The sequence below is a fragment of the Aotus nancymaae genome, unplaced genomic scaffold, assembly GCF_030222135.1.
Source record: "Aotus nancymaae isolate 86718 unplaced genomic scaffold, 86718_ANA_hifiasm-v0.15.2.pri h1tg000010l, whole genome shotgun sequence".
Taxonomy (NCBI): Eukaryota; Metazoa; Chordata; class Mammalia; order Primates; family Aotidae; genus Aotus; species Aotus nancymaae.
The window spans coordinates 39,192,428-39,210,960 of NW_026988421.1; the positions used below are offsets into that span (position 1 = coordinate 39,192,428).

At 40.5% G+C, this 18,533-nt stretch overlaps 1 protein-coding gene across 2 annotated transcripts in view; it reads right to left on the bottom strand.

Moving 5' to 3' along the window:
- PCGF5 (polycomb group ring finger 5) overlaps window positions 1–18,533 on the bottom strand; it is a 120,904-nt gene that overhangs the window by 84,849 nt on the left and 17,522 nt on the right. Inside the window, exon 1 of one of the 2 annotated variants that reach the window (XM_021669054.2) lies at window positions 1,420–1,669. The exons of the other annotated variant lie outside the window; for it this stretch is intronic. The gene's annotated coding sequence lies outside the window, so the exon portion shown is untranslated. Of the gene's footprint in view, window positions 1–1,419; window positions 1,670–18,533 lie in introns of those variants that run through there. 2 annotated transcript variants of the gene reach the window in all.

An 18,533-nucleotide genomic window follows, 5' to 3' on the forward strand; every position in this document is an offset into this window, starting at 1 on the left:
GGGAAGCTGGAGTATAAAGGCCTGGCCATCTCAGCCCAAGTCAAGAAAACTCTGAGGAGTCATTCTAGTTCCAGAGCTCCCTGGCATGCTGGCTCTACAGCTCAACTCCTCCTCAGCACCCTCTTGCTTCCTTCCCAACCTTCAAAGGTCATTCCCTAATAAACATCCTGGATACAGAACTCCACCTGAGAGTCAGCTTCCCAGGGAACCCAACCTGTGACAAGTATATTTTCAATCTTTTTTGTTATGTCCTAAAATTCATAGACTCTGGAACTTTGCTTGAGGAAGCACGAATGATCTTTGAATGTTGTAAGACCCAGAAAGTGGTAGAGACACAGAACAAAAAACTAAGCTTTTAATAAAATAAGAAAGAGGCCGATACAAACTAGCCATGTATGTGATATAGTTTCAGTTTCTGAACAAAAACAAGAAATATTTAAAAGGTCGGCACAACCAGTGAAACTGAGAGCTAAGACCTCAGATGAGAGTCACAGAGGGTGATGAAAGAGAGGAACATCTGAGAGAGGAGGAGAAGAATGGCCTGGTTGAGAAAGGGAAGAAGACTAATACCAAACATACTCAGCCAAACATCATGGGGTAGAAATAACCCATCTGAAGGAGGGCTCTTTATCTCACAAAACAATATCCAATCCCTAAGAGGTACTGCCCTGTGGTATGACAAGGGCAAAATGTCATCCTGGGAATTGCTGCTAATTAAACTCAGGATTGGATCAATGCTGCTGAAGAGGCCATGGGGATTCCCCAAGGTGCTGCCACTAATCAGGGCTTTTACAGAAAACTTCCCCAACAAGATGGAAGGACCAGAGACAAGCTTGGTCTCTGCAACCCACAGGCAGGTCTGCGTTCTAGAGAAAAAACCAGTGATGGCCGGGCGCGGTGGCTCAAGCCTGTAATCCCAGCACTTTGGGAGGCCGAGGCGGGTGGATCACTAGGTCAAGAGATCGAGACCATCCTGGTCAACATGGTGAAACCCCGTCTCTACTAATACAAAAAATTAGCTGGGCATGGTGGCGCGTGCCTGTAATCCCAGCTACTCAGGAGGCTGAGGCAGGAGAATTGCCTGAACCCGGGAGGCGGAGGTTGCGGTGAGCCGAGATCGCGCCATTGCACTCCAGCCTGGGTAACGAGCGAAACTCCGTCTCAAAAAAAAAAAAAAAAAAAAAAACCAGTGATGCTGCTTTGCCAATGGTTATGCCGAACTGGTGGTTTAGGGTGACCTCCAGGAAAGTAGGGATACTAATGGTAGTTAAGGAGGGTGACTGAAATTTAAAACAAGGTATCAGCAAACATATTCCTGAGAAGATGGCATCTGGGCAAAGACCAAAAAACCAGGTAAGGGAGTTGGTCTTACAGTTATAAAAAGGATAAGTGACTACACAGAAAGGAAAGTGTACGAACCAGGAATGATGCTGATGTCCAAGGTTCCCTCATCAAGGAGGCCAGTGTGGTTGAGAAAGAGCAGATGGGACTGAGGTCAGGGAGGCAGGGTGGGTCATGCAGGTCCTTCAGGGCCACTGTAAGGACTGTGGGTTCACTTTGGAGAAGATGGAAAGCCAAGAAATCATAATTAGGTAAAATGGCATGATGTGACACTTCTATTCCCCTTCTCTGGGTTTACTTTTCTCCGCAGTATTTCTCATTGTCTGACAAAGTGAAAATGTTATATATTTATCTATCTCCACCCATTAGAATGTAATCTCTGTAAGGGCAGGTATTTTTTTGTCTGTTTTGTTCACCGGTATAGATTCATTTCCCCAATGTCTGACAGTAATCAATATTTATTGAATAAATGAATGAATCATCTTGAGAACCAGGAGAACTCTTTCCTAAATGGCAAGATGAATCCAGACAAAGAAAATCTTGTTTCTATTTCCTTGGCAGGTCTGTTTCTAAGTAAGTGTTATGAGGCTGAAACAAAAAAATATTTACTATCTCTTTTAGGCACTTGGGAGGGGCCCTAAAACTAAATATGTTTCTAATTTCTAATAACTGGATGTCCACGGTTCAGGGGGAAACCACAGAAGCATGAGCAGTTTGGGACATGTTACATTTATAGGATTCGTTCATTAAACACATACTAAGTAACAGTATCTAAGAGATGCTCAATAGTGACGTTTAAAATGCACAGGATTCCAGAGGTACTGCCTTTCTGCATAGGGCAGGCAGGTCATTCTCAAGGCAGGAGGGAAGAGGTCGGGGTGGGGAGGGGAGCATATACAAAATACACTTGTTCCCTCCCTATCGGGATGAGGACTCTCCTTTGAAAATCACTGAACCAGGTGATTCTCAGAGTACCCTCTGATTGCAAAACGTTTGACATTCACTGGCAAAAGAAAATGTGTCCTTTTCTTCATATAAAAGCTTCCAACATACCCATAGTAAGATCCAAAACGTTTTTTTTTAACCAGTTTAGATGTCTTTTCATGAGACTTATGTTTCCAGATCAATCTGGACTCAATACATGACAAAAATGATTTCTGTTCACAATGGAAAAGAGAGTAGGTAAAATATAATTGAAATTTAATAAAACAAAATGAAAATGTATTGAAAATGGGAAGGAAAAAGGGGAATATGGTGGGAGAGGATGATGTCCAGTACCTGTTGACAGAGGAGTCAGTAAAAGAACCCATTTTTCCCTCTGGAAGCAAGGCTCCCAAGCACTCTCTACCATTAGCCCTTTCCTCAGTAAATTCAAAAGTTCTTTGTGAGCTCGTACCAGTCATTTAACCTCGGTGAGTCCCCATTGCTTCACTGTACAAAAGGGGCTACCTTACAAATCCCACTCGCCAGGGGTTGGATAATATAATACACGGAGAACACTTGGCACAATGCCGGGACCACAGGAAGCCCTCACCCTCAATAAACATCAGCAGTTGTGATAACACTGCCCGTGGAGATTTTATTTTCCAAAGATATATGTCTTTGCAGCCATCCTCAGAAAATAATACATCATGGAGTGGTCACACAGAGAGGGACATGCCCGAGGAGCCCAGGAGTCTCAGACTAGACCCAGGACATGAGAGTCAGTTCATGAGCTTTCAAATGATTCCCCCAGTCTTCAAGCCTCCCCTGCTGATGCCAAGCGGAACAGAGACAGGCCACACTGCTGACCAGATTCCAGATTCCTGACTCACAGAAACTGTGAGAGATAAACAATTACTGTTGTTTGAAATCATTATGTTTCAGAGTAGTTTGTCATTCAGCATTAGATGACCAGGACATGCCATTAACTGGCTTGCTTGTCCATGTCTAATATAAAAACTACATTATGTTACTTTTCTGTTTAAAGAGATTTGAATGGTTCCACATCATGCACAGGATAAAAAGAACCTGGAGGCTCCTCAACAGACTGGGAGACTCAAGCTGGGGGTTTGTATCTTGTCCACCAGTGAATTTCCAGTGCCTCAGCAGTTCCTCATCCAGCAAGTGACTTCACCAGCTGGGATGAAACCAGATGACAGGGAAAAGAGTAAACAAAGAAGATGAATTATGAAAAACAGGTATTCAACAAGTATAGACAAAGCTCCTTCCATGCAGTACTATTGTGAAGCTGCCCTCATAGAGTCTGTGAGGGGGACAAACAATAAATACATAAATAGCATCTGTCACCCTCTGAAATACTGAAAAAGCACATTAGCGTAATAGAATGGAGCTGGGTAAGTGTGTATCAGAGGTGGGGGATGGGATGGGATATTTTATCAGGGTAGTAAAGAAGGTTTCTCTGAGGATACATTTCTGCTGCAACTGGCATGGTTTTGAAGCCATGGAAAGATCTGGGAAAATAAAGGAACAAGAAGGCTTAGCAACTGGAAAGGCTCTGGGGTGAGAAGGAACATAAAACTCTGCTTGTGCTTCCATGATGGTGTAGGGCATGGGTGTTTCAATGTGCATGCACAGGTTTCTTGCTTAGAAAGTCTAATACATAAACATTTGAACTTTGTAAACTAAAATTCGGGTCTGATTATGGTTTACTGGGAAACATTTTAGCAGATTTTGTAATTAGTACATTTCTGCACTGGACATCTTTGCCCCACGTCACTCCTCTTGGCACTGACACTCCAGCCCTTGCTGACAGAATCTCACTTCAGCTGCACCACTCTGGGCCTTCTTTGCCACCATGTGGATTATCTGTAGGAAACCAGCCATTCTGACAAATGTGCAGTCCCATGATAGTCTTAACAACCCATGGGGCAACACTTGACCAGCAGGGGATGGGAGAAAGTGGACAAATAGTATTACCCACCCCAATTTTATCTAGTAACCAATTTTAAGGCACATTCTTGGAGGATGTCCTGTGGGAACAAGTCCCAATTGCCCACAATGGTGACCAAGTTGACAAACTTTGGATTGGGTTTCCATCCTTCCCTAGTAACTCTTACCAGTCTCAAATGCTGTTCTTTGGGATTATTCTTCAAAATACACTAATTGGCCCTAATACCCTGTTTAGGCTCTGCTACTTTAAAGAACCAGTCTAAGACAGAATTTAAATTTGATTTAAAAAAAAAAATACGATTTAAGCCAGGCACAGTGGCTCATGCGTATAATCCCAGCACTTTGGGAGGCCAAAGCAGGAGGATTTTGAGCCCAGTTCAAGACTAGCCTGGGTAACATAGTGAGAACCTCATCTCTACAAAAAAATTTAAAACTGAGGTGGAGGGTCGCTTGAGGCAGGATGTCAAGGCTGCAGTGAGCTGTGACTGTACCACTGCACTCCCGCCTGAATGACAGAGTGAGACCCTGCCTCAAAAAAAAATATGTGTGTACATAAATGTGTGTGTGTATATATGTATGTGTGTGTATGTATATATATACACACACATATGATTTATATTCAATTATTCAAGAATATTATTAACCCTATAAGGCAAGCTATCTTCTAGGACTCTAGACAATAGATAGAAAGGATAACAGAATACTGGGCTTTTCCTGTATAATTCCACCCTAAATTTTCTCTTTTTTCTTTTGATATGGAGTCTCGCTTTGTCACCCAGGCTGGAGTGCAATGGTAGATCTCTCTGCTCACTGCAACCTCCGCTTCCCAGGTTCAAGTGATTCTCCCACCTCAGTCTCCCAAGTAGCTGGGATTACAGGCATCTGCCATCATGCCTGGCTAAATTTTGTACTTTTTTTTTTTTTTAGTTCAGATGGGGTTTCACCATGTTGGCCAGGCTGGTCTTAAACTCCTAACCTCAGGTGACCCACCTGCCTGAGCCTCCCAAAGTGCTGGGATTACAGGTATGAGCCACTGCACCTGGCCCCTAAATTTTCTTTTAGTATTTGACATTTTTTTTTGAAGGAGGAGGTATCCAATGTTCGGAGGCACTTTTCTCAAAGGTGTATGGTGGCATTTACTCCTTTAACTTCATAACCACAAACTTTAAGTGGGCCTTTGATGCTACAGGCAATCTGACTATGTGTCCCTATTCTATTAATCTCCCAATTTCCCAATGGACTATTTCTCATCTTTTCTCTCCCTTAAACCCTCAAACCACCTTCCCCATCCTCAATCTCAGCTGCTTCCTATTCCACTGAGAAAACTAAGGCATTAGAAGAAAACACACACACACACTACTCACCACATCCACTCCCCCTATACTCTCTGCTTTCTCTATGGGCACCATAATAAACCACAGTACTACTATCACAGCAGGTGCCCCACACACAGTCTGTATCACATCTTTTATTTCCCTACTTGAGGATAACACTACAGAAATTCTTTCCTTTCCCCTATATCATCAACCTTTGCTCTCTGATGGACAGCTCTCATTAGCACACAAACATATACTTAATACTATCTTTTTTAAAAATGAAGACAATACAAGTTATTTTGCCATCGACTTTGATCTTCCTCTCCTCTCTAGCTCTTGTTACGCTCTTGGTGATCTCAATCAGTCTGTGGCTTTAAACCATCTCTGTGCTTTTGAATTCGAGACCTTTTTCTTCTCACCTCCAGACTCATATCCAATTGCTTACTCTGTGTATTCATTTTCTATTGCTGTGATAACAAATTATGACAGACTTAGTGGCTGAAAACAACACAAATTTACTATCTTATAGCTCTATAGGTTAGATATTCATCTCTCCTGGGCAAAAATCAAGGTGTTTGCAGGGTTATGTTCACTTCTTGAGGTTATACAGGAGAATTTGTTTCCTTGCCATTTCCACCTTGTAGCAGCCACCCACATTCCTTGGTCAGTGGCCCGCTTCCTCCATTTTCAAATGCAGCAACACTGCATCTCTCTGGCCATTCTCCCATAGTCACCTTGGCCTCTGACCACCACAGGGAAGATACTCTAATTCTAAGGACTCATGTGACTAGGTTGGGCCCAACAAATAATCCAGGATCGTCTCTCCATTTCAAGGTTGTTAACCATCACATGCACACCGTCCCTCCGACTACCTAAAGTGACATATTCACAGGTTCTGGAGATTAAGCTTTGAACATCTTTAGGGGCCACTATTCTGCCCACCACACTCTGCATCTTCAACTGGATGTTTAACAGACATGTCATACTCAGCATGTCCAAGCTGACCTCCAATTCTCCTTCCACCACAGATCTCTCCACTCAAAGTTTTCTGCATCTTGGTTGATAACATCTCCATTTTCCTAGCTATTCAGGCCTGAACCCAAGGAATCATCCTCAACTCCTCTCTCTCTCTCATATCCCAAATCTAAGTCACAGAGAAATAGACTTTGTCTTCAAAACATGTCTAGAATCTGATCACTTCTCACCATCTCCACTACTGTTGGTCTGAGCCATCACCCTCTCGTATTAGGATTCCTGCTATCACTTTCTGATTGGTCTCCCTGCTTCTTCCCTTCCTCTTTACAGTCTATTAGAGTCTGTTTTCAGAGCAGCCTTCAGCCAGTTTAAGCATGATCCTTTTAAAAAATAAGTCAAATAATATTGCTTCTCTGATCAAAATGCTGCAATGACTCCCTAGCTCACTTGGAAACAAAAGCTGAAGCCCTTCATGGTCTCCACCCTCCACCCAGGGTGGAGGGCCTTTCTCACCTTATCTCCTACTCATCCCCCTGCTCTCTCCCTTCCAGCTATCCCTCGCCACCCCGTGAACACTCAGGTGTACCTTCCCTTAGGACTTGGCTCTTTCAGACTTGGCTCTTGCTGTTCTCTCTGTCTATAACACATTCTTACTTCACTATCAACTTGGCTAATATCCCATCCCCCAATTCCTTTTAGTATTCTATTGCTGCCATGACAAATTACCACTAATAAAGCAACTTAAAACAATATCCACTTATCGTCTCATGGTTGTGTAGGTTAGAAGTCTGGGTACGATTTGGCTCAGCTGGGTCCTCTGCTTAGTCTCACAAGGCCAGAATCAAGGTGATAGCAGGGATATATTCCTTTTGGAGGCAATGTGGATGGATCTCCTTCCAAGCTCCTTTGGGTCTTTGGCTGGATTCAGTTTCTTGCAGCCACAGGACTGAGGTCCCATTTCCTTGGAGGCTGTTCTTTGATCTTCCAGGCTACACGCCTTCCTTCTTGTGTTTTCTATGCACCCTCAGCATGGGTGGGTGGAGTCTCTCTCACATTTTGGATCACTCCAGCTGTTGCCACATCTCTCCAACTCTAGCCAGTACAATTTCCCAACTTTTAAGGGCTTGTTTATTAGATTGGGCCACCAGATAATCCAGGTTAGCCTCTTTATTTTAATATTGGTAACCATAATTAGAGCTAGAAAGTCCCTTTTGCCATGTAATTTAACCTACATATTTGCAGGTCCTAGGGTTTAGGGCACGGACTTTTGGGGTCACTCTGCCTACCACATCTCCTTTCCTGATCACGGTATGTATACTACAACCCAGTTCCCTACTTACTGCCCACTTTTGGTTTTTCCTTTCTCTGCTCTACTTTTTTTTTTTTTTTAATTTTTCCACTGCCACCTTATAACAAACCATATAATAAATGTTTACTATGCCTGTTTTATTGTCTGTCTTCTGATAGAAAACAGACTCTATTAGGTCAAGAATCATTGTTTTGTTTATTGATATTCCAAAGACTATCTGGTAGGCACTCTACAGGTATTTCTTAATGAATAAGTGAACTTACCCTTCCATAGATTTTGTTTTTAGTTTCAACAGTTTGAAAATGCTAATTAGAATAAAGATTCTTAATTGATAATGAGGAAGATGGATAAATATCAAAGAATTGCTTTCTTAATATTTTCCCATAGCTATGGTCAATAGCATCTGACTAGCTTGGTTCTTATTAATAAAGACTCATGGCAATGTATGTAATTATTGTTTTTATGAAAATAAGAATGCCTCATTTTTAGACTATTATCCAGGTATACAAGCAAAACAAATTGAGTTAATCTTGTCTCAAATGTATAGAAAAATAAACTAAAATCGTCATAAATGCTTTTTTAAAAGAAAATTCTATAAATGCCTCTGGGATGGAAAACGGAACCATTTTTGTTTAAGGAGGTACTATCAGAAATGAGTGAGACTTGCTTAAGTTTAAGACTACCAATTGCCTTCAGCCAGTTTAAGGTTGGAGAGAGGATGACAAAAGTATAAAGAAAAAAAAATAAGATAATTTTGGAGCCAAAAGCACTTAAGAAATAAAATCTAAACTTTATGGAGGAGGAAACTGAGACTCAGAGAGGGAAGTAACTTGTCTAATCTCACAGCTCGCCAGTGATGTGATACTTTGGATAAAGATTATTATAAGAGAGTGAAAATTAAATTTCTCTTATTCCTTTAAGCATTTAAAATATTCACTTATTTTGGGAGATGCCTTTTGGACCAAAAAAAAAAAAGGAAAAAAGAAAAAAAATATTCATTTAGTGAGCTGATTCTCTACCTCAAAATGCTGTATCCAACATGAATGCTCACAGACAGTGAGACTTTGCCTACCAGCCTTGTACTTGTCCCAACTAGGTCAAAATGTGCATTTCGGGTGGAGTGTTCTGGACAAGGGACAATCCCAAAGAAGCATGGCCAAAGATCTTGCAATCAGAGTGATTCTCGGAGGACTACATGGGACATCACTGTACTGAGGACAAGCTTATGATACACACATCAAGAAACCAAAAAGCTTATGGGGTAAAACACAATGGTGTCTGACAAGATTACCTATATGTTATTCAGAAAAAAATGCAGTACTCCCCCCTCTTATCTGGGGTTTGCTTTCTGTGGTTTCGGTTACCTATGGTCAACCTCAGATCAAAAATATTAAATGCAAAATTCCAGAAATAAACAATTCATAAGTTTTAAATTGTGTGCGATCTGAGTAGTGTGATGATATCTCATGCGGTCCTCCTCTGTCACGAATCATCCTTTTGTCCAGCGTATTCGCGCTGTCTATGCCACCATCCTTAGTCAGTTAGTAGTCATCTCAGTTATCAGATCGACTGTCGCAGCATCACAATGCTTGTGTCCAACTGACGCTTATTTTACTTAATGGCCCCAAAGCATAAGAGTAGTGATGCTAGCACATTGTTACACTAGTTCTATTTTATTAGTTGTTGTTGTTAATCTTTAACTGTACCTAATTTGTAAATTAAACTTCATCATATGTACATATATATATATATATATATGGGAATAAAATATAGCATATATAAGGTTCGGTACTATCTGTGGTGTCAGCATCCACAAGGGGCCTTGGAATGTGTTCCCTGAGGACAAGCGGGAACTACTGTAATGGTCAGTGTAAGGATCTTGACAAAACCGGTAAGTATTTATAGATCTAGACTCATTGCCAGCAGAAAGGCAAAAATGAAGTAAAGTATATTTTAAGGGAAGAATAAATAAGATATATTTTGAATAGGGTTCTCACACAAACACAAAAGACCGCAGGAACTGATGTGAAATAGTTTCTAAATTTACAACATCACAACCTTCTGCTTTTTGAATACCTACAACAGGAATGAAAACCAGCACAATAATCCAGATCTATATTTAAAGCAACAGCTCATTTGTTTGGTATTTAAGACAATCTTTCATTCACTTTTGAGCAATTGGCATTAAGGGGAAAAAATCAAGAAATTGGTTTATTTAGGCAACATCCAGAGAGTGATTAAATAGGAGAGCATCAATGTTACACAGAAGGAGAAAATAAGTCTATTTCTGGAGCCACCAATCAGCTTTCCTCACCATGGTTACACAGGCTGTTTCATAACTTTCCAGAATCACAGATGATTTGAAATGACCTTGGTAATAATTTAGACCACATCTCATGTTTTATACACAGGGAAACTAAAGCTTGGGGAGGGGGGCAGATTGTCTGATACCACAGACCTTTAGTAACACATCATGACCAGAACTCAAGTCTCCTGTCTCCTAAGGCAAAATGTGAAATCACTTACTGTTGTGGTCTGAATGTTTGCATTACCCCAAAATTCATATGTTGAAATCTTAACCCCAAAGGTGAAAAGATTAACAGGTGAGGCCTTTGGAAGGTGACTGGATCATGAGAGTATGATTGAGGTTAGTGCCCTTACAAAAGAGATGTCAGAGAGTCAGCCATTCCCTTCCACCATGTGAGGATGCGGAGCAGGTACCACCTGGAAACCAGGAAGTGGGTCCTCACCAGAGACCAATCTGCTCATGCCCTGACGCTGGGTTTCTCAGCCTTAAGAACAGTGAGAAATAAGTTTCTATTTACACAGACCACGCAGTTTGTGGTGTTTTGTTGTAGCAGCCCAAACAGACTAAGATACTAACCTCAGGAAAAAAGGTATACTTTAATTTCTGTCTGGCTTTTATTTATTTGTAAACGATTTGAAATTGTTTCTGCAGTTAAAATCTCCATATGTTTCCACGTGATTGAGGAAAACCTTTCAAAACTACATTTTTATACTCATAACTTCAATGCAACTTGAAAATATAGATGTGTTCAACATGAAAATATTAATGTGCTCAAGAGCCATGGTGGCTCAGGCCAGTTGTCCTGGTGCTTGAAGAGGTGAGGCTGTGTGTTTAAGGCCAGTCTGGGCAACATAAAAACCTCTCATTAATTAAAAAAATGTAAAAAAGAAAATATTAATGTGCTCAATACTGGCTCAGATGCTTCTTAGGATTTTAACGGTTTCCTACTAGGCAAGAAGGCCTATGTGAAAAAGAACTGATAAACCACATGCACTGTGCAGGTCTCTATGAAGTAAGTTATCCTAGATATTTAATATTTATGTATATTCTTTGGTCTTAACTTTCTTCCATTAGCATCTAGATATGAATGTATACATGGAAACATCTTATTAACTTGGATATTTGGTAAGGGCATATCACAATAGAAATTAAAGCAGTATAATTTTTATGTCATATATTACTAAGTAGAATTCATCTTGAAACTCTAAACAACAAGTGTAGATTCTCAATCCTTTACAGAGAAATCTTATATTCATTTATCTAGCATTTATGAGTGTCTACTATGTGCCAGGCACCATGTTATAAACTGGGATTTCAAAACATCACATCCCTGCCTTTGCTGAGTGTACTGTCTATTGGAGATAGGTATAAACAGATACCTGTTATGGCATGAATAAATTGGGACAGAACGGAGGAGGTGACTAAGTATCATGAGGGTCAAGGGAGGATGTCTGGAAAAAGGAGAACATTATCAATCAGGGTCATAAAAGAAGATTTTGCCAGGCAAAGAAGAGAAGGAGTGTGTTTCAGATGGAGGCCATAGCCATTGTGCAAAAGCAGAGATGAGAATTGGAATGTCTTAGGCCCTGGAAGAATGCAAGATTCCACCTTCTCCACACCTGTATTCCTGCAGCCACAGGCTAGTTAATCTCACTTTAAATCCATAATCACCTATCTCAGTAGACCTTAAATGCTGCTCAGCAATCACACTTCATTTCCCTAGTGCTATCTACTCTCCCTTTCTCCCAGACCACTCTTGCATACCTCTTTACCTTTCTCTTTAAGTCTCCAATATTTCTTTCCTGAGTCTCAATCTCAGCTAAGGAATGAAAAAACTGCTATCTAGGGAAATGACAAATGATAAGGGTGGGAAAAAGGCTGGGTAGGTCAGCAGGCTCCAAATGACACTGTAGATTTGAACTTCGCTCTCACACAAGGAGGAGCCAAAGACCTACCTCCACAAGAGAAGACTCTGGCAGAAGGATCCTAAGGGGCAAGAGTGGAGGTAGGGAGGGTCAGTGAGGAAATTAATGTGAATGGGAATCCAAATGAAGGCAGTGGCCATGAAGTAGACAAGGCAGTGTTAAGGAAATAAAATCAAAGTCTATTTTATAATGAAATAGTGGGTATGTAAGGGAGAAGATTCCAATTTCTCAGCAGCAAAATTATATTTAATTTTAAATCACTGGTTTTAAAGTTTATTGTTCCTAAGAGGTTACAATTAATATAATTTTAATATATATAAAATGGTATTTTCTGCTTCTAGGGTCTTCCTTTTAATAATAAAACAACATTTGAAATGAATTAAAGGCCTATGATTTTAGAGCCAATAGAATCGTCCCTCTGCCATTAGCATTGGAATATCCTAGGAATAACAACAGTTCTTTCATCAAGATGTTAAGTCATTCAGTTTTTAGGACAAGTAACTGTATAGAAAATAGTCTAATTTTTTCTAAATAATTGGCAAAGCAAAAATAAATACTAGAATTCTGGCTACACAGAAAATTTTCAGGTATACATGTTTATAAGTAAACATACAGATAGTAAGAAGTAAAGATATAGACTTCTCTGAAGAAAACATGAAGCACTGAAGTTGTGTATATAACATACTTTCCCTATGATCTCTTACTGAAAGGATATAGAAAACAGAAGGACCCTGTGAATCAAGAGATACTCACTTTGCATTCATTTATCACTTCAAACTTCCTTCCCACATGAAGTGACATCTGGGGTTTTTTAAATGAAAAGACAATTTTTTTTTTCTTCTTAGGTGTGCTTCTCTGATAGCCACTTCCACTTCACCTCTGGGAATCTAGTAGTGAAGAGGAATCCCTTCTCTATGGACTGTATCCACAAAGCAGGTGCACTCACATGATAAAGGCTCTATAAGGTGCTTTCCAGATCCCTACAAAATCTGTACATGAAGCTCTTTATCTACCACAGCAAAAGTGTGCAGAGCTTGTAACAGTGGTTCCCAAACCAATCTGCCCATTAGTGTGAAATCTTATATATCTATCTCATATATTTATATATCATGTGGAGGCCCCATCCTGGACCAATTAAATCAGAATCACTACAGATAGGTCCCGGATACCAGGAGTTTTTAAAAGTCCCCAGATAATTCTAATATGAAACCAGGGTTGAGAACCACTAGCCAGAACCTTCTCTGTGTGGTCTGCAGATCAGCAGCATCTCCTGGGAAACTTAGAAATGCAGAATCTCAGCCCCCACCTGAGACTGACTAAACCAGAATCTGCAATGTAATGCCATTCCCAGTATTTCTGTACATATTCAAGTGTGAGAATCACTGGCCTAGTGATTCTCACTGGTCTTGCATCAAGTGGGCAAGTTCTAAATAACATTGATGAGATGAAGCAATCTCTCACTTTAAAAATCAGACTTTGGCCCAGCAGTATAAATATATGTAAATGTAAAGCAGTACCCTAGAAACCAGCTGGAACAGCTCCCTAGACATGGAAAGAATGTTAGGGGCAAGTCCCATCAATGTATGGAGTAGGGCACTAGCTTGATGTAAAACAATTACTAGTACCTCCCTAGTTGAATCTTGAATCTAGGGAGGCAGGGAATGGAACTGGTGAAAGGTACAAAAGAAACTTTGTAACTTGACATTTTAAACATTTTAGTTCATTAGGTTATTTATTTATATATGAAGTTTTTCCCTGAGGTCTAAAATATTTATTTTATCTACACAATAAACATTTCTTCTTTTAGGTATACAAAATTTCTTTCGTTGAAAGTTCAATGCAACAAGACTTCTAACTTTGTGAAATCATGCAGTTCTTATATTCCTTCATCTCTTGCTTGCTAATCACCTTTCTAAGAATTCTCACCATAGACAACTAGTGAGCTATGAAAACTGCTGGTGACTCCAGCTGCAACCTGGCAATGCTGTTACTGGTGAACGCCTGGTAGACCATGGCTGCGAGGGTCAGGGCAAAATCCAGGTCAGATCAAATAACTTGAGGGCAACCTGAGGGTACAGCTGGGTTAGCCCAAGAGGTACTGTTAAAGGTAAAGAAATAACAAAATGTTTTTAAGTTAAAATTTACTTGAACTTGAGCTCTAAAATTACTCCACAGGAAATTCAAGATAAGGTCATCAATTTAACTAAATCTGCAAAACATAAAGAAACAAATATTGAAGGGGGAAGTGGCCAAGATGGCTGACTAGAAGCAGCTAGGATGCATGGCTCTCAAAGACAGGAATGAAAGGGGCGAGTAAATACAGCACCTTCAAGTAAAACATCCAGGTAGTTGCATTGGGATTAATCAAGGAAACAACCTGATCCACAGAGAACGGAGAAAAGCAAGGCAAAATGATCACCCACCTGGGAGCCACACGGAGTGAAGGGAATCTCCCCTGCCCAGGGAAGCAGTGAGTTAATGTATGGCCCCAGGAAACCACGCTTGCCCCACCAACTTTGCAACCCCTGGGTCAGGAGAACCCCTCATGAAACCACTCCAGTTGTTGGCCTTCAGTCCAACACACAGAGCTATGTGGAGTCTCGGCAGAGCAGCCACTCAGGCACACACAGAAACCCTGGAGCTTTACATACTCTGGCTCCAGGCTTCCTGACAAAAGTTAACTACAACTCTGGCAAAGAGGGAGGTTAGACCTCCATACATACCCCTAGGAAAGAGGCAAAATCCAGGGGGCTAAGCAGTGATGGTCAACAGGCCCCACTTCCATGGCACCTCACAGGATGACACAATGGCTTGGAATTCCAGCCGGGCACGGACAACAGTGTTGCATGGAACTGTCACACAGTTCCTTGGGGGAGGAGTAGCTGCCATCGTTGCTGTTCCAGACTGTGGGCTTTGGAGACTTCAAACCCAATGGGGGCAGAAGGGATTCCCCAGCACAGCACAGTTGTTCTACGAAAAGATGGCCATACTGCTTCTTAAGTGAACTCCCGATCCATTCTTCCTCACTGGGCAAAACCTCCCAATTCAGGCCTCCAGACACTCCCATTGGTGTTCTCTGGCTGAGAGAGGTTTGAAAATCTCCTGGAACTGAGCTCCCAGAGGGAGAGGTGGGTCACCACCTTTGCTGTCTGCGCGACTTAGCCCTTTCTGCCTCCATGCTTGGAGATCCCAAGCCAACTTGGGGCAGAGGTAGTACCCCAGCACAGTACAGCAAAAATGTGGCCAAACTTCTTCTGTAACTGAGTTCCCTATCCTGTTCCTCCTGACTGGGTGAGACCACCCAACTGGGGTCGCCAGCTACCTCCTACTGCTGCATTCAGGCTGGCAACAGGTCCATACCGCCCTGGGATGGGGCTCCCACAGGAAGGGGTACGCTGCCATCTTTGTTGCTTCATAGCCTTCACTGGTGATACCTCCAGGTACTGAAAAATCCAAGGCCACTAGGGACTGGAGCAGACCCCTAACAAACCACAGCAGTACTTCAGAAAAGTAGCCAGATTTGAAAAAGAGAAAAAAAAATCAAAAGGTCAGCAACTGCAAATATTAAAGGTAGATAAGCCCACAAAGATGAGAAACAATCAACACAAGAACACTGAAAACTCAAAAAGTCAGAGTGCCCTCTTTCCTCCATATGACCCTATCATCTCTCTAGCAAGGGTTCAGTTGGGCGGAGGCCACGATGGCTGAAATGACATAAGTAGAATTCAGAAAATGGGTAAAACCAAACTTTCTGAGCTAAAGAATTACATTGTAACCAATGCAAAGAAGCTAAAAATCATGCTAAAACATTGCAGGAGCTGACAGACAAAACAGCCAGTACAAAGGACTGTAACCAACCTGATAGAGACAAAAAACAAACTACAAGAATTTCATAATGCAATCACAAGTATTCATCTCAGAATAGACCAAGTGGAGGAATCTGACCTTAAAGACTATCTGAAATAAGACAGGTGGAGAAGAATAGAGAAAAAAGAATAAAAAGGAATTAATATAACCTCAGAGAAATAATGGGATTATGTAAAAAGACTGAATCTACCACTGACTGGTGTATCTCAAAGAGATGGGGATAATGGAACCAATTTGGAAAACATATTTTAGGATATCATCCATGAGAATGTTTCCAACCTAGCCAGACAGACCATCCTTCAAATTCAGGAAACGCAAAGAACTCCAGTAAGATACTCCATGAGAATAGCATCCTCAAGACAGGTAATAATCAGATTCTCCAAGATTGAAAGGAAAGAAAAAATGTTAAAGGCAGCAAGAGAGAAAGACCAGGTCACTTTCAAAGGGAAGACAATCAGACTAATAATGGACCTCTCAGCAGAAACCGTATAAGCCAGAAGAGACTGGGGGCCAATATTCAACATTATTAAAGAAAAGAAATTCCAACCCAGAATTTCATATCCAGCCAATTAAGCTTCATAAGCAAGGAGAAATAAGATCCTTTCAGACAAGCGAATGCTAAGGGAATTCATTACCACTGGTCCTGCCTTACAAGATTCCTGAAGGACACAGTAAACATGGAAAGGAAAGACTACTACCAGCCACTACAAAAACACACTGAAGTACACAGACCACTGATACTATAAAGCAACCACATAAATATGTCTGCAAAGTAATCAGCTAACATCATGATGACATGATCAGAACTACACATTCAATACTAACCTTAAATATAAATGGGCTAAATGCCCCAATGAAATGACACAGAGTGGCAAGCTGGAAAAAGAGTCAAAAGAGACCTATCTCACATGCAAACACACACATAGACTCAAAATAAAAGGATGAAGGGAAATCTACCAACAAAGTGGAAAACAGAAAAAAAGCAAAGGCTGCAATCCTAGTTTCTGCCAAAACAGACTTTAAACCAACAAAGATCAAAAAAAAGACAAAGGGCATTACATAATGATAAAGGGTTTGATTCAACAAGATCTAACTATCCTAAATATATATGCACCCAACACAGGAGCACCCAGATTCACAAAGCAAGTTTTTAGAGACCTTCAAAGACACTTAAGACTCCCACACAATGCTAGTGGGAGACTTAACACCCCATAGACAGATCATTGAGAAAGAAAATTAACAAAGATATTCAAGACCTGAACTCAGCACTGGATCAAATGTATACTCAGCACTGGATCATAGAATATACATTCTTCTCATTGCCACAAAGCATGTACTCTTAAAATTGTTCACATAATCGGAAGTAAAACACTCTTCAGCAAATGCAAAAGAACTGAAATATTAAGTAACAGTCTCTTGGACCACAGCACAATCAAATTAGAACTCAAGACTAAGAAATTCACTCAAAACCATACAATTGCATGGAAAATGAATAACCTGCTCCTGAATGACTTTGGGGTAAATAATGAAATTAAGGCAGAAATCAACAAGTTATTTGAAACTAATTACAGCAAAGATACAATGTACCAGTCTCCAGGACACTTATAAGGCAGTGAGTGTTAAAAGAGAAATTTATAGCACTAAATGCCCACATCAAAAAGTTAAAAAGATCTCAAGTTAACAACTTAACATTACAACTAAAAGAACTGGAGAACCAGGAGCAAACAAATCCCAAAGCTAGCAGAAGACAAGAAATAACAAAAATCAAAGCTGAACTGAAGGAGATAAGAGACATAAAAACTGAAAAGATCAATGAATCCAGAAGCTTGCTTTTGAAAAATATAATGAAATAGATAGACAACTAGCTAGACTAACAAAGAAGAAAAGAGAAGATTCAAACAAACACAACCAGAAATGATAAAGGGGACATTACCACTGACCTCACAGAAATACAAACAACCATCAGAGAATATTACAAACACCTCTATACTTACAAACTAGAACATCTAGAAGAAATGAATAAATTCCTGGACAAATACACCTTCTGAAGACTGAACTAGGAAGAAGCAGAATCCCTGAACAGACCAATAACGAGTTCTGAAATTGTACAAAGAAGAGCTGCTACCACTCATACTGAAACTATTCCAAAAAACTGAAAAGGAGGGACTCCTCCCTAATTCATTCTATGAGGCCAGCATTACCTTGCTACCAAAACTCAGCAGAAATACAACAGAAAAGGAAAACCTCAGACTAATATCCTTGATGAACACTTATGCAAAAATCCTCAAAACCAAATCCAGCAGCACATCAAAAAGCTTTTCTACCACAATCAAGTGGGCTTCATCCTCAAGATGCAAGGTTGGTTCCACATACACAAAGCATGTGTGTATGATTCATCACATACACAGAACTAAACACAAACTAAAGACAAAAACCATAATTATCTCAACAGATGCAGAAAAGGCTTTCAATAAAATTCAACATCCATTCATGTTTAAAACTCTCAATAAACTAGGTAGGTAGTGAAGGAACATGCCTCAGAAGAATAAGAGTCACATATGACAAACCCACAGCCAATATCATACTGAATGAGCAAAAGA